Source organism: Gavialis gangeticus, unplaced genomic scaffold (genome assembly GCF_001723915.1).
Source record: "Gavialis gangeticus isolate Ggan-Ray unplaced genomic scaffold, GavGan_comp1, whole genome shotgun sequence".
NCBI classification, from domain to species: Eukaryota; Metazoa; Chordata; order Crocodylia; family Gavialidae; genus Gavialis; species Gavialis gangeticus.
The window spans coordinates 166,194,768-166,208,538 of record NW_017729022.1 but is presented as its reverse complement, the minus strand read 5'-3'; the positions used below and the strand labels follow the sequence as shown (position 1 = coordinate 166,208,538).

The following is a 13,771-nucleotide window of genomic DNA, read 5'->3' as shown; positions in this document are numbered from 1 at the left end:
ATATACAAGTGGAACCCAAACCCACGCCTTTTCCATTCTAAATTCAACAAGAAGCATATTTACCACATTTCACTTTTGAAGCAGTTTAAATATAATGTATGTTGTGCAAAATAGGTAAGGTATGAGCTGATCAGACAGCCTAAACAAAGCAGAAACAGAACAGAAATGCACTGGAACAGGCTATTTAGAGAAGTTGTGGACTCAATCCCTGAAAAATGTCAAGAATAGGTTGGATAGACACTTATCTGGTTAGTCAAGGATGATCTTCTGAGGTCCCTTCCAGCCCTGCTTTCTTACCATCTTACAAATAGAAGAGTAGGAGAAGAAGAATTTACACACCAGCAGCCAGAGTTTCAGCTGAGAAGATCAGCTTCCTGAAATGAGTTCAAATAGAAGAGAGTTATAATTAAAAACATGAATCTTCTCTTCATGGGAGGAGAGTCAAAGAGATCTCACCACCAGAAGTCTCTTCTTGTGGCATAAAATCCTGCCAAGAATAAAGTTACTAAATAAGTACTGCACAGAAGTTGGCACTTTTAAATGCAAATAGATTGAATCAGCCTTGATGTTAACTGGTAAACTCACATCATTTGGTTCTTATGATGCCTTTTGTGCCTCTATTTTTATGAAAAGCACATTGAATTCTTAATTCTAGAAGTGTGTATGCTTTTTTTTTTGGACATGTGCATAGGGCTTGATCTTAAGAGGTAGGAACATCCTCCACTTGTAATGAATTCCTTGGGATATTTTGGGTGCTCTGCAGAATTTAGGATCAGAATTTGTGGCCAAGACCTTCTGTCATTCAAATCAAGAAAGTATTGCCTTGTGGGAACAGGATTTAAACACTGAGCACATCTACATGTGCACTTTAATGCGCAGTAGCCTATTCTGCTGAGCATTAAAGTGGCATGTCAAAAACTGTGCTAATACTCTAATGCAGTAGAATAAGCTCTTGAGTATTAAGCATCACTTAAAAAGCATTAGCGCAGTCTAATGTGCATTTATTTAGTACCTCATATTGGAGGTACTAAATTAAATGCTCATTAGTAAAAGTGCATTAATGCATGTGTAGACCTGCCCACTGGGTCCTTTATCCGGGTAAGTCTTTCATTTTTCTCAAGAAAACGTGCATGGTGAAGTCCATTGTCTTTCAGAAAGAAAGTTGACTTGTTTGAGTAAGCAAGAAATCCTATAGAATGAAGAATTAAAACTCACACATTTCAGATGATCTGTGCTGGTTATTTGCATGCTTAAAATAGTTTAGAGAATGTCTGTGTATGGCTAATAAAAAACTGTGAATGTGGGTATGCCTCTTTGGGCATAATATAAATTGAACTCTCAGAAAGCATGCAAGCAGATTCTAGGGAAAACTGACACAGAAAAAGTGATCTTTGCATCAAGCATTGCTTCCCCAAATGATGTTAAGCTATTCCCAAGATGGGAGACTTACAAATATTGAATACAAGTGGAGAAAAAGAATCACATGAAAAGAAGTCACAACACCAGAAAACAGACAGAAGCATGAACAGCTAAATATGCTCTTTCAGTGAACAATGAAAGCTACACAGAAGGAGACATCAGTGAGGCATATTGCACAGGAGAATAATGAGAGCACTGACAGTACAGTGAAATCATGTACAGAAAATTGAAATTTTATTTTCTTAAGAGACATGATCATGCTTTATTAAACAGACACTATAAGGCAGTTCAGAAGCAAAGTTTAGGATTTAAAATGATTACTTTTATAGAAAGCCTTATATGAGCAGAAATGTTTTCATTAAAAACCAGGGCAATCAAAACATTCCACTGTAGAACAGGCAACCCAAATCCTTCAGCTATTTGCCTGAAAGTCCCAAAGTGAAATAAATAGAAACAAATCAGTCTAGTTTGTATTCTCTGAGCTAAGTGATATACAAAAATCAATGAGCAGCTTAAATGGTGAAAAGCATATTAGACAAAAAGTATTTATATTTTTTTCCTTTATTTTAAAATGACTCCATTCTCCTTTTGATATAATTCCTCCTGAGGCTAATAGGGGGGAATTTGCCTGTACCCAAGGAGTAGATCCCGGAGAGAGCTATTTGAAGATAAGAATGCAAAGATCTTCAATGCAGAGATTTCTGTTATCTACACAGAGCTAGGGCAACAAGGTTGTTTATACTATGGCCCTATTTTTTCATTCTTACAGGGCATGTCTACATGTCAAATCAGCGTGTGTGAATAAAGTTTAGTGCCGTTCGCACTGGAGTTTATTGCTCCCAGGCACAGCATTTACACATGCGCTCAGGATTGCAGCACATTGAGCCGGAGTGGCACAGCCCTGGCTGGCAGGGAGCCCAGAAAGTCAGCCTGCCAGCCTGAAGCTTCTCTGCCCCGGCTCAACCTGCTGCGGAGGGGCTGGCTGGGGCATGAGGCTGCTCCAGGGTAGAGCTAGCCGGCAGGCATGTCCCACATTGTAGCACCCTTGTACCTCAACCAGCCCCAGTCACTGTAAACATACGCATTGCAGTGCACTAAATAACTCCACCATAAGATAGTACTTGTATTGGGCAGTACTGTCCTACAGCAAAATTAATTACTTTATTGTAGCCTAATAACACTGCACATGTAGATAGTGCCACTTTACTGCAGAGCTAATTAGTCAACTCCTCAGTAAAGCTCATGTGTAGCTGTTAAATTATGTACTGGTATGACTGTAAACACATGCTTCTGAACATAATTAATATTAGTACCTTTTGCCATTGGGTACAGATTTATACTTCGGTGTTCCTCTATCTACTTCAGTGTTTCTCTGTCTTTTGCTTTGCTTAGACTATTCACTGTAGGATCAGATTCATCATTACTTCTCAGGTACATTGGATCATAGTAATGTGATAAGCATTGGACAGTGCGAAGCTTCAGCAGCCAATTCGATTTGGAGGAGATTCGGCCCAATTCAGTGGACGAATCTCTGAATCTGAAGTGAATCGGGAGACCAATTAAAAGGTCTGAATCAAATTGGAAGCCTCCAAATCAATCTGGAAAAGATTTGGTGCTAAATCGGATATTTGACCATAGACTAAACAGGCAATCATCACCATGCTGGACAAAGCTGCCTCCAGCTGGTAAGTCTGTTGTGGGGGGGGGGGAGGAGAGGCATTCATGGGGCAGATCAATGCCCCTACACCGAGGGAGGGATAGGGGCTGGGCTGGGACAAGCTGCCCAGGCAGGGTGGGGGGGCACAGGACTCGGGAGGAGGGGGCTCTCGCTACTGTGTGCCACTGGTTCAGGAGGGCATGGGAGTGGGTGTGTGCCCCCAGATCTGTGCAGAGCGGGCTGGATTGGGCTGTGCTCTGGGAGGCTAACCCCAACTGCCTGCTGCCGGGTTGCGCTCCACAGGGTGGGTGGAGTAAGAACTGCACTTTGGGCGGCTAGCCCCAGCTGCAGCCTGGAGTGCAGCCCTGGCTCCACCCACCCTGCAGAGCGCAGTGGAGCAGGAGCTGTGGTGGGGCTGCAGCCACCCTAAAATTCCCCATAGCTCCTGTTGCCGGCCCCTCCACAGTCTGGGTAGATGCACCCACTGTCATGCCCTGTCGCTGCTTGCCTAGCTGGGGTGAAGTAACAGCTTGTCTGGGAGGCATGGGGAGGCTGGGCGAGCCTTATTTGTAAGTCTCCCATCTTGGGAATAGCTTAACATCATTTGGGGAAGCAATGCTTGATGCAAAGATCACTTTTTCTGTGTCAGTTTTCCCTAGAATCTGCTTGCATGCTTTCTGAGAGTTCAATTTATATTATGCCCAAAGAGGCATACCCACATTCACAGTTTTTTATTAGCCATACACAGACATTCTCTAAACTATTTTAAGCATGCAAATAACCAGCACAGATCATCTGAAATGTGTGAGTTTTAATTCTTCATTCTATAGGATTTCTTGCTTACTCAAACAAGTCAACTTTCTTTCTGAAAGACAATGGACTTCACCATGCACGTTTTCTTGAGAAAAATGAAAGACTTATCCGGCATGGGGAGGCTGGGCGAGCAGTGGGAGGGCATAGCCCCTGCTCCCAGTGCCTTCTGCTGTCCATCTGGGGCTCAGCCCGGCCCAGCGCACCCCGTTCAGATCCAGGGGTACACGCCTGCTCCCATGTCCTTCTGGACTGGTGGCATGCAGTGGCAAGAGCCCCCCTGCCTGAGACCCGTGGCCCCCTACCCTGGCTCAGCAGCTTGTCCCAGGCCCAATCCCTACCTCACTGGGGGGGCATTGATCTGCCCCTTCCCCCATGCCTCTTCCCTCCCCGCTCCACCTACCACAACAGACTTACCAGCTGGAGACAGCTGTGTCCAGCATGGTGAGGACTGCTGTCTGTTTAGTCTATGGCCAAATCTCCGAATCAGCACCAAATCTTTTGGATCCAAATCAGCCAAATCGAATCAGGACAGTGATTCGAATCACAGAATCAAATTACTGTCCCTCTCAATTGTCCAAATCTGAAATGAATTCTTGCCGCTTCGCACAGGCCATGTGATTGTGTGGATCATGCACTAAATCCCATTGCACTTTTACCTGAATGTGCAGAGGGGCTCTAAATGTGTTTTGTAGTAGGTCCAGGGCTGAAAGCATTAACGGGTAAAAGACAACAGCTGGGTTTGCTGGGTCCTGTAAGGAGCCTGATCCTGGGCTTTCCCTGCACCAACCAAAAAGCAGGTTCCTATAGCTGGGAGCCCGCAGCTGGGAGATGCAGCTACTGCAGTCTCCCAGCCCTGGGAGGTTTGCTGCCAGGACCCAGCGTCTGCAGCTGTAGGACTCTAGATTCTGGCAGCTGCAGGGTGTTGCTGGGACCCAGAGTTGGCAGCTGCTGGGGCTGGAAGTCCCCTCAGTTGTGGCACTATGAGCCCCAGCTGGGCATGGTGCACCGCTGCGGCTGGGAGCCCATCAGCTGACTCGGCCCCCAGCCTCAGGGGAGACCCTGTTACTCATGTAAATTAAAGCTTGATAGCAACTAACTATAACTAGGTCTAACTTTACAGCTGATTGGATCTTTTTTATAGCATGATAGGTACTTTGCACTTGTAGCAGGTGTCAAAGTAATTGTACAATTAACCAGTTAACTTCATGATACCTGTAACATGTAGAGAGGGCCTTAGAGTGATAGGTAACTAGTGAATCAAACTCAATGCATAAAACAGATATACTATCCCATTTCAGTGTAAAGAAACTTTTTAGCCTATAGCACCCTTTCCCTACATAGGTATGTAAATCCCAGGATGTCAAAGATGAACTCCCTTGTTTCCATTTGCCAACTACATTGACTCAAAGCACTCTCAGAGTATCCATCAAGTTCTCTTGGGTCCATAAACTGCAGATTAAGAGAAATTGTGATAGATAAAGCTCTTAAAGTCTAATTTGGTAATCAGAAGTTTTGGCACATTAGCTGACATGTATTTAGCTGATAAACTATAATGGCTCCTAAGATTTCTAATATTAATAGAAGACAGGTTTGCATTTGAAGGAGGAAATAAAAAAAAAAATAATATTTTGCTCTTCTTCAGCACTTCTTATCTGAAGATTTCAAAGCACTTACCAGATATTAAATAATTTATTTATTCTTTTTTTCTCTAGTATACGCCCATCCAGTGCCCTGGGTACATATATGTTAACAGTAATTTCAAATATTCAAACAAAAAAGCAGATCATTACTTCTCTTCATTCCAAACTGTTATGCATAATACATTTGAATCCAGTTACCAACCACATTGTCTTTAACTGAACCATGGCATGCCCCTGTGATATAGGTGTTATGCCAACTTTGCAGGTAAATAAATTGACTGCCAGGGAAGTTAATTGAATTGGGAAAGGTTAAACATCAAGTCAGTGGCAGAGTCAGTAAAAGTACACAGTAGTTCTGATTACTAGTCCTTCATTAAGACCAGTAGGCAGTATATCATCTTAATATTAACAAAAACCAAATAGATGTTTTGGTGTTTTAAAAATAAGCCACTCCCCTAAGATTTTTTTTTAATTAGAGAAGTAAATAGTAATTTAAATAGTAAGTAAAGGAGGAAGAAGAAATACATAGTAATTTAAAAATAATCCCTATTAACAGTTCCAGCAAGGCCTCCTGAATGACTATAGTAAAGCCAATCGTCAATGAAGCCATTACATCAGAAGCCAAGACTTCACTGAAGTGCTTTGTTTTAGTGGAACATTCGTACTGTATTTTCTCATGTGTACCCACACCTTTCGTCTCAAAAGCAGTTGGTGAAAAGTGGGTTGCACATTATATATTAGGAAAATGGATCCCCATGATTCCAGAAATTTGGGATCTGGAGTGCGGTGGCAGCCCAAGCCAGAATGTGGGGCCAACAGCAGGCTTGGGAGCAGGCCTGGCTCCCTAGCTGCTGCTTTTTCATTACCAGCAAGGATGATCTCTTTTTTTCCCCGCTTCAGGCTATTCTTCCAAAACAAGGTGGGTGCTATATGTGGAGTTGTGACGTATGTGAAAAAATACGGTATTTTATAAAACACCATTGTGTTCTCTTGTGGCACAGTCATTGTTGGAGTTATGAGCTACCTAACATTACAGTTATGCCACTCCAGTAACAAAGTACCTTTCATTCCAGACAAAGAATCTCAAAACACTTTATAAACTTTTCTGTAGAAAGCACTTTACCTGCCATTTTAACCAGAGTACAGCTGATGCTGATAGCAACATCACACAAACATTTTGTAGGAAAAGTGAAGAATAATACCACGTCCAGTTTAAACTTCAGGAGGAGAGGCGTGCAGTTTAGAGAATTTAGAGAATTGCAATTTTGGTGGCACACCTCTCCAGGCTAGGCAAATATATTATACCTGTGAAATTCAAAGTAAGTTTGATATTCCTTCCTTTTGCTCTTCCCCCCCCATTTAAAAAGAAAAAAACCCCTGTTTCTTCCATCCACACCTTGCAATAATAAATTGTTTTAGGTTTGTACAGTGCCTAGCACATTGGTCTCCTGGTGCATGGGCCTCTTGGACTCTACCACAAGCCAAATAAATAATGGTAATAAAAATATTAAATCATTTTAAGGTAGCAACATATTATATCCCCCTCTTGTAGGGATGGGAAGTGAGGCCCAGAGAAGTTAAGTTGCTTTGTGCTAGGCCACAGGGTAAATCTGTGGAAGGACTGGAAATAGAACTCAAGTCTTCCGACCTTTGCTTTGGTGATCTAACTATTAGACCTTGGAATATAAGCCCTTCTCTACCCACAACTATCTCAAGGCAGCAGAAACCAGCCTGGCATGCTGCAGCCACAAAGTTAAATGCTCAGTTTGGAGGGGGAGGAGGGTTGTCACAATTTCAGTGGTAATTTAATAGTTTTGTATTTTATTTATATGCTTTCATTTGTCCTCTTGGAGAGTATGGATTATGGCTTTGTCCTCTTAGAAATTATGTGTTCGGTTACTTATCAGATCCAAAAATGTATTTCCCAGATATTAGTAATTAAAACATGTTAGAAACCTGTATACTTTCTCTTCCAGGCAAATAAATAACTAAATCAAATTGTGCAATTGTTTGAAGCCTGCTAGTCATATGGCTAAGTATATGCTGAAGTGCTGTTCAAAACAGATGAGTCAGCCCTAAACTTTATGACAAATTTCGACAGGGGGAAAAAAAACATGAAACTCCTAAAGGGGAAAAAAACAAAAACAGTCCACCAGACATATTGGGAAAGTTCTGCTCTGAAGGAAGGGGGGAAAAAAGATGGAGAATAATGAATTCATCAAGCTGAAAATGCGCAAGCCATCGGAGCGCTCAAGTTTCAATACAAGGCAAATGGAAAAAGAGCCCCCATTACTGTTGAGATACACAGACACGGCTCCACTAATCGCTTGGTCATGCTTGGGAGACAGTAAGTCATCACAGGCCATGACATGGTGAGAACAGGGTGCCAGGGTTTGTTGTAAGAAAAAATTGTTTATTTAACATCCATAACAAAGATCACCTCCTCCCTTACCTACAATCCTCTTCTGTACTCCACTCTTCTCTGCTGGGAAACAGAGAATCAGAAAACACTTTAAAACTCCTTCAGTAGAAAAGAATTGGGTAGCAGATAAAAGGCAGGGGGGCATTCCCACTGGGCTCATGCTCAATAATTTTGTAGCGAGATGTGTGGAACTGCTGGTAACCAGTTTGAACTGAGCTTGGTCCCGTAGTGACTAGCAGATATTTTGTGGTCTTTTTGTAGTTGGTGGTTTCAGTTCAGGCTGCACTGAAAATACACCATCACAAGTGGCACAGTTGGTAAGCTCCATGCACAGACTGAATAGGCTAAAAACTGGATGGACATGAAGTTACCTAATGGTCAGGGTTGAAGTAAATCATTAGGGCAGTGTGGGGAGGCTTCTCCCTCTGCCCTGCTTCTACCTCCCCAATATATTCTGTGGCCTTGCACATTGTTCCATTCCCTTGGGCTGTCACTCCAGAATCTTTCACTGCATTATATTAGTTATCCCATTTCCACATGATAGGAACCTAGATAGATAATGAAAACACTCTCATAGTTAAGTTTACTTTTAAACCTCTGAAGCTGAAGCAAGTTTTTGCTTAAAAAGAATGGAAGTCAAGAAGGGACTTGAAAATTCCTATAAAATTTAACATCTTCCCTCATCAGAAATAAAAAGTCTCTTTTTCCAAAATCTTCTAGACTTTCTTTAAAAAGGGAGGGAAACCCTGTGTGACAGGGGGCTTCCTTAGGGCCTGGTCTCAACATCGGCCTGCCCACCTGTCGGTATGGGGCAGTCTCTCCAGTCTCTCCTGCCACAACTTGCTGTTTATCAAACTGGTGTAAAATGTGGGAGGCAGTCCATTTTAATGCCCCAATGCCAGGGGGTGCTGTACACGGCTCTGTACTGCCCCTACACCGTGTTCTATGCCTTGTGGATGGCATCCAGATTATTATTACACCTCTGACTTGAGGCCGGGCTGAACTTGGTCCTATGCTGAGTCTGTTGCGCTTTGCCCTTCACTGGGCCACACGCATACCACCCTTCTCTCACTGGGGCCTCTTTCACTCCACCCATTATCACTGGGCCTCTTTCATACTGCCCATCACTGGGCTACTCTCTACCTGCCCTGCTCCCCTGAGCAACCCCCTCTTAGGCCATTGGGCTTGCCTGTTCTCATGCTGGCTGGACCCCATGCAGCCCTTTGGGTTGCTTGAGCTTCCCTATTCTTTGACTCTAGCTTTGCCTCGCACATCGGCTGACTCTGTCCCTAGCCCCTCACTGGGCAACTTCACACACTCATGTACTTGTGGGAGTTGGTCTGTGTGCTGCCCTTCAGGCCACCTCTACAGCCCTACACAACACACTGGTGCCCTCACAATCAGATCGCCCTCACAATCCTACTCTATACCTGCTTACACATATTCCTTCAGGTCGCAACAGTGCACCCTACTCCATGTGGGCCACCACAAACTTCTGCCCCCTCACTGGGGCCACTCTATCTGACCCTTTGCTGGGGCCTCCAGGGGTCTTATACCTCATGGGGCTCAAGTGTCCACAGATGTGCCTGGCCCCCGTGCCTGTCCCTAGGTATGGATGACCCAGCTGGATATGGGGGCTGGGGTTATAAGGTGCCCCTACCCACCTTTCATTGGGGAAGCAACTGGCCTGGCATTTTTGGGGCACTGCCCCACCACAGGCAGTCCCACCAGGCCATCCTTCCCCAGCAGGGTGTAGTGTTCAGTCATACCCAGGACCAGGAGTCTCTGGCCCTTACCTCCAATGATGTTCCAAGCAGCAGCTTAGCCAGGTGTTGCTCTTTCAGCTACCAGCAGCAGACCACTGCCTCAGTTCTAAGAGCCTAGATCTAAAATGGAAGCTGCTCAGCCCTGTCCTATCCCAGGGCTCTCCTACAGTCATGTGACTGCCTCATTAGGGCTAGCCCACACCTGCAGGCTGCCCTGCTGCCTGCTCTCAAGCCTTAAAGTGACAGGCACCAAAAGTGCTCTGCCACACTCTAGCTGATGATACATGATTTATAGATGATGTCTTGCCCATATATTGACAATGGGTAAGACCTCATATCTAAAACATTGGGAGACAAACACATCATGTCAGGTAAATTAACTGATAAACCCAGTGGACTGAAAATCACAGAAACTGTGTTCTGCCTGTGACTCCTGCCACAACTTTCCATGCAATGAAAAGCATGTCACACACCAAAACTTTTGGAGTTGGTTAAGGTTTACTATTTTTAATAATTTGTGTTATATTAAAGTAACTGTCTTGGTATATTTCTTTTTTTTAATGAAAATCTCTAATTTCTAGAAAGTGAAAATAGATCACAATATATGCAGTAATTAACTTTTTTATTCTTACATTAATTATATCACAATAATGCATGATGAAATGGGCCTGCTGTGCTTTTTTAGTCCTTTTCTTCAGCTTTAAGGTCTGTGCTTCACAATTTACCTTTCAAAGACTGATCTTTTCAAGCTGATTTTTTCCCTATTTTCTAAAGGAAAAAATTATAAAAATTTATATTCATTAGTACATAGCTACAAATTAAACACACTGATTTGATTGTTTTTTATGTGTCACCATATAATCTACTATTCTATGTACACATGTAGCTCTCAGTTACTGGAGGATGAAGAAAATGGATCAAAGAGTAAGTCTTCACCTCACAATTACAGTGCCAGACAGTGCTCATTATGTTCTGAATGAAAATATTGTTAACCCATTTAGTGTGGAGCAGTGTATACACCAATAACGCTGTCTCAGAGTCTTAACGTGGCTATGTTACTTTCTGTTCAGGAGATGGTGCCCAGTTTAAACATGGTATGTCTTAGTATGGGGATGGCACTGCCATGTGCTGTAATTAAGTAGTATAGTCGCATCCTAAGCATCCTTTCCACTTAACCCCTACATACACATTTAAAATGCCAAGAAAAGTTTCTTGAAAAACAATTAAATGTGGATAATGGAAATGGCTAGCCACACAAATGCTTAAAAGTGCGAAGTGTACAATTAACTTATGCTTCCTGAACACACTTTCTGCCCCACACATGATATTACTCACTGTCAAAGACAGACTCCACCTGTCTATATAAGAAGTTGGATACATCTCTAGGAAATATTGTGAAACACCTACACCACATTCCTTACAACTACAATATAAAACAATACTTTAAAGCTGACCCCATGCTTTCTCCTAAAAAAAAATAAGGTCACATATTTTTTAACAGCACATGGATATCTTTTAATAGTGTTGATGTCAGTTATAGCTTCCACTTTACTTCTTTATAACAAAGAATTTGAAAGTTCAGAGCCTTGTGAACACTTTAAAAATAATAACTCTCAAGTATAGAACCATTATCTATTCCTGGGTATCCTATTCTGATTAAATAAATATGAGAGGAATAAAGGTGGGGGCCACAGAAGCTATACATATTTTTTTACCTTTAGTGCACTTGATTTTGGTAGAATCAGGAACTAATTCTTTCCTTTCCCCCTCTTTCTCCTTCAAAAAGCCATATGAATAATGAGGAAAGAAACACTTATTTGAACTCAATCATTGCTTAAGGACAAAACACAAACTCTATTGAGTTAAAAATGAGCCTGAAAAGCAGTTAGGTTCACACACACATAAAAATTACCACTTCTCCTACAGCCTGTATTCTGATGAGATGAATTCTCTTTCACATAGGGATGAATTCTTGCTGTGTTAAATGAATCCATAATTAACAGGCCTTTAACATGTAGAGCAAGAGAGCCTTAAAATGCTGTTGCCATGAACATGTCAGGGCTGTAGAGACAAAGGGTTATTAAGGTTACAGGTAGTGAAGGTAAACTTTACAAAATGGCCCATCTAACCAATATGATTTGAGCAATTGCTAGTCAAGTGAAAGGCTGACTAACAGGGTATCAAACCTTTTCATTATTAATGCCTATAGCACTATCCTCTGGAGACTAGGGTTCAACTTGTGGAAAGTGGAATGAATTTGGTGGTCTTTCCTTAGTACCTAATAAGTTTTACCATGTCAAAAACTTTGGCTTTAGCAGTCTTTATTTAGGGGTGTTTGGGAAACACTGGAACAGCAGGAGATTCATGGTACAACATCAAAGCAAATGTAGGTAGGATTCTGTGAAGTGACTTACTTGTATAATACCTGTCCTCAAGAAAGACTTGACCCTGTTTGTGTGTCTGTTTCTCTCTCTATCTGATCGTAGCCTCTAAAAGTGATTACCTTTACACTGGGGTTAGCTTCCCCATTAACAAAGACTCAGCCTACCTATCTGTCTATGCATAACAGCTTTTAGACCATGTCCATCACCATAGGATCTGAGAGAGTGTGCCTGTTTTCAGTAGTGGTTTCAGTCCCATCCTCTTCATTTGCCTGCCACCCCTCCTTTTTTTTTTTTTTTTTTGGTAATATATGTTCACTCAGTTGGTTTGGCAAAAAGATTTTTTTTCTTCTCCTTGACTTGTCCAGATTGCTGTGTAACATGCAAGATAGGTAGAAGGTAGGTCATTCAGAGAAGAATACATAATACAGTAAGATGGTTGTTCTTTCAGGTTCATATAGCCATCTGATTTCATTTCAAGTTTTCAATTGATGTTTGTTTTTATTTAAAATGTCTGTAAGGGTAACTGTTCTGAATGTACCATCCAAGATAATAGCATTAACTGGCATGGCTGCAAAATCAATAATAGTAACAAAAATATTCGTCTACTGATTAAGAGTGACATAAAACAAATTTTGTTAACTAAAACAGATGCAGTCAACAGTTTAAACGTACATCATAAATGTCTAAACTCCATTCATATTTCTTTTTTTTTTTTTTTACTTTTAATAAATTATGTTTAAAAAAGATACTTTGAAACATGTACAACAAACTATGGAAAGAAACAGAGGTAACTCAGAAAGTGCCTTCCTACTTCCCAAAGGAAAAAAACCAAAACAATAGTGGACTTCACCCAGGGAAAGTAATTGAAAATGCTAATTCAGTGCCCATAGACTTAACTTTGAAGGACAGGACTTTGTCATTTGGCTTCTTGAGAAACAGCAGAGCAGAAATAAAAATAGATCGTAGACCAAAAATACCCTTTTCTACCTAGGAAGTTTAAAGCACCACTGTATTCCTTTTTTTAATCATAATATAAGTTATTTCAGAACTACTCCAAAAAGGAGCATGAACAGTGGAGGTTAAATATTTTGGACGACCTCACTGTTGATGGTGAGGATGATTTGAGAAGTGGTTTACAAAGAGATAAAGAACTAAACTCTATCTTTGAGTCATATATGCATACATATGTTTATAAAAAAGTGGCCAACCATGAAACATCTTGGCCCTGGTGATTGATTCAAAATCATTACATTTGTACAACAGTGGTTTTGAGCTCTTCATTGCATCCATGGAGGAGTATTTTGAGTCTATACTGCTTTGACTGTTTGTGTTCTAAGCATGAATCCTATGAGGATAGTATGAGTCATCATGGAGTCTGTATGGGTACTTTCTCATCAGCTAACATAAAGTCACAAGTTAACGCTATGATAGGTTAATTTTTGCCTACATTTTAAAAGACAAGGTGAAGAGTCAGCGTTTGACTTGAAGTCTTTCAAACTGCTTGGTGCTTCTTTGAAAAAACAGTGGAGATGAAGTGGAGTACTGTGTCCAGTTCTGGGTGCCGCACGTCAAGAGGGATGTGGACAACATGGAGAGGGTCCAGAGGAGGGCCACTCACATGATCATGGGGCAGCAGGGCAGGCCCTACGAGGAGAGGCTACGAGACCTGA

At 41.8% G+C, this 13,771-nt stretch overlaps 1 protein-coding gene across 4 annotated transcripts in view; it reads left to right on the top strand.

Moving 5' to 3' along the window:
• ESRRG (estrogen related receptor gamma) overlaps positions 1–13,771 on the top strand; it is a 617,448-nt gene that overhangs the window by 121,952 nt on the left and 481,725 nt on the right. The gene's annotated exons all lie outside the window — the stretch shown is intronic.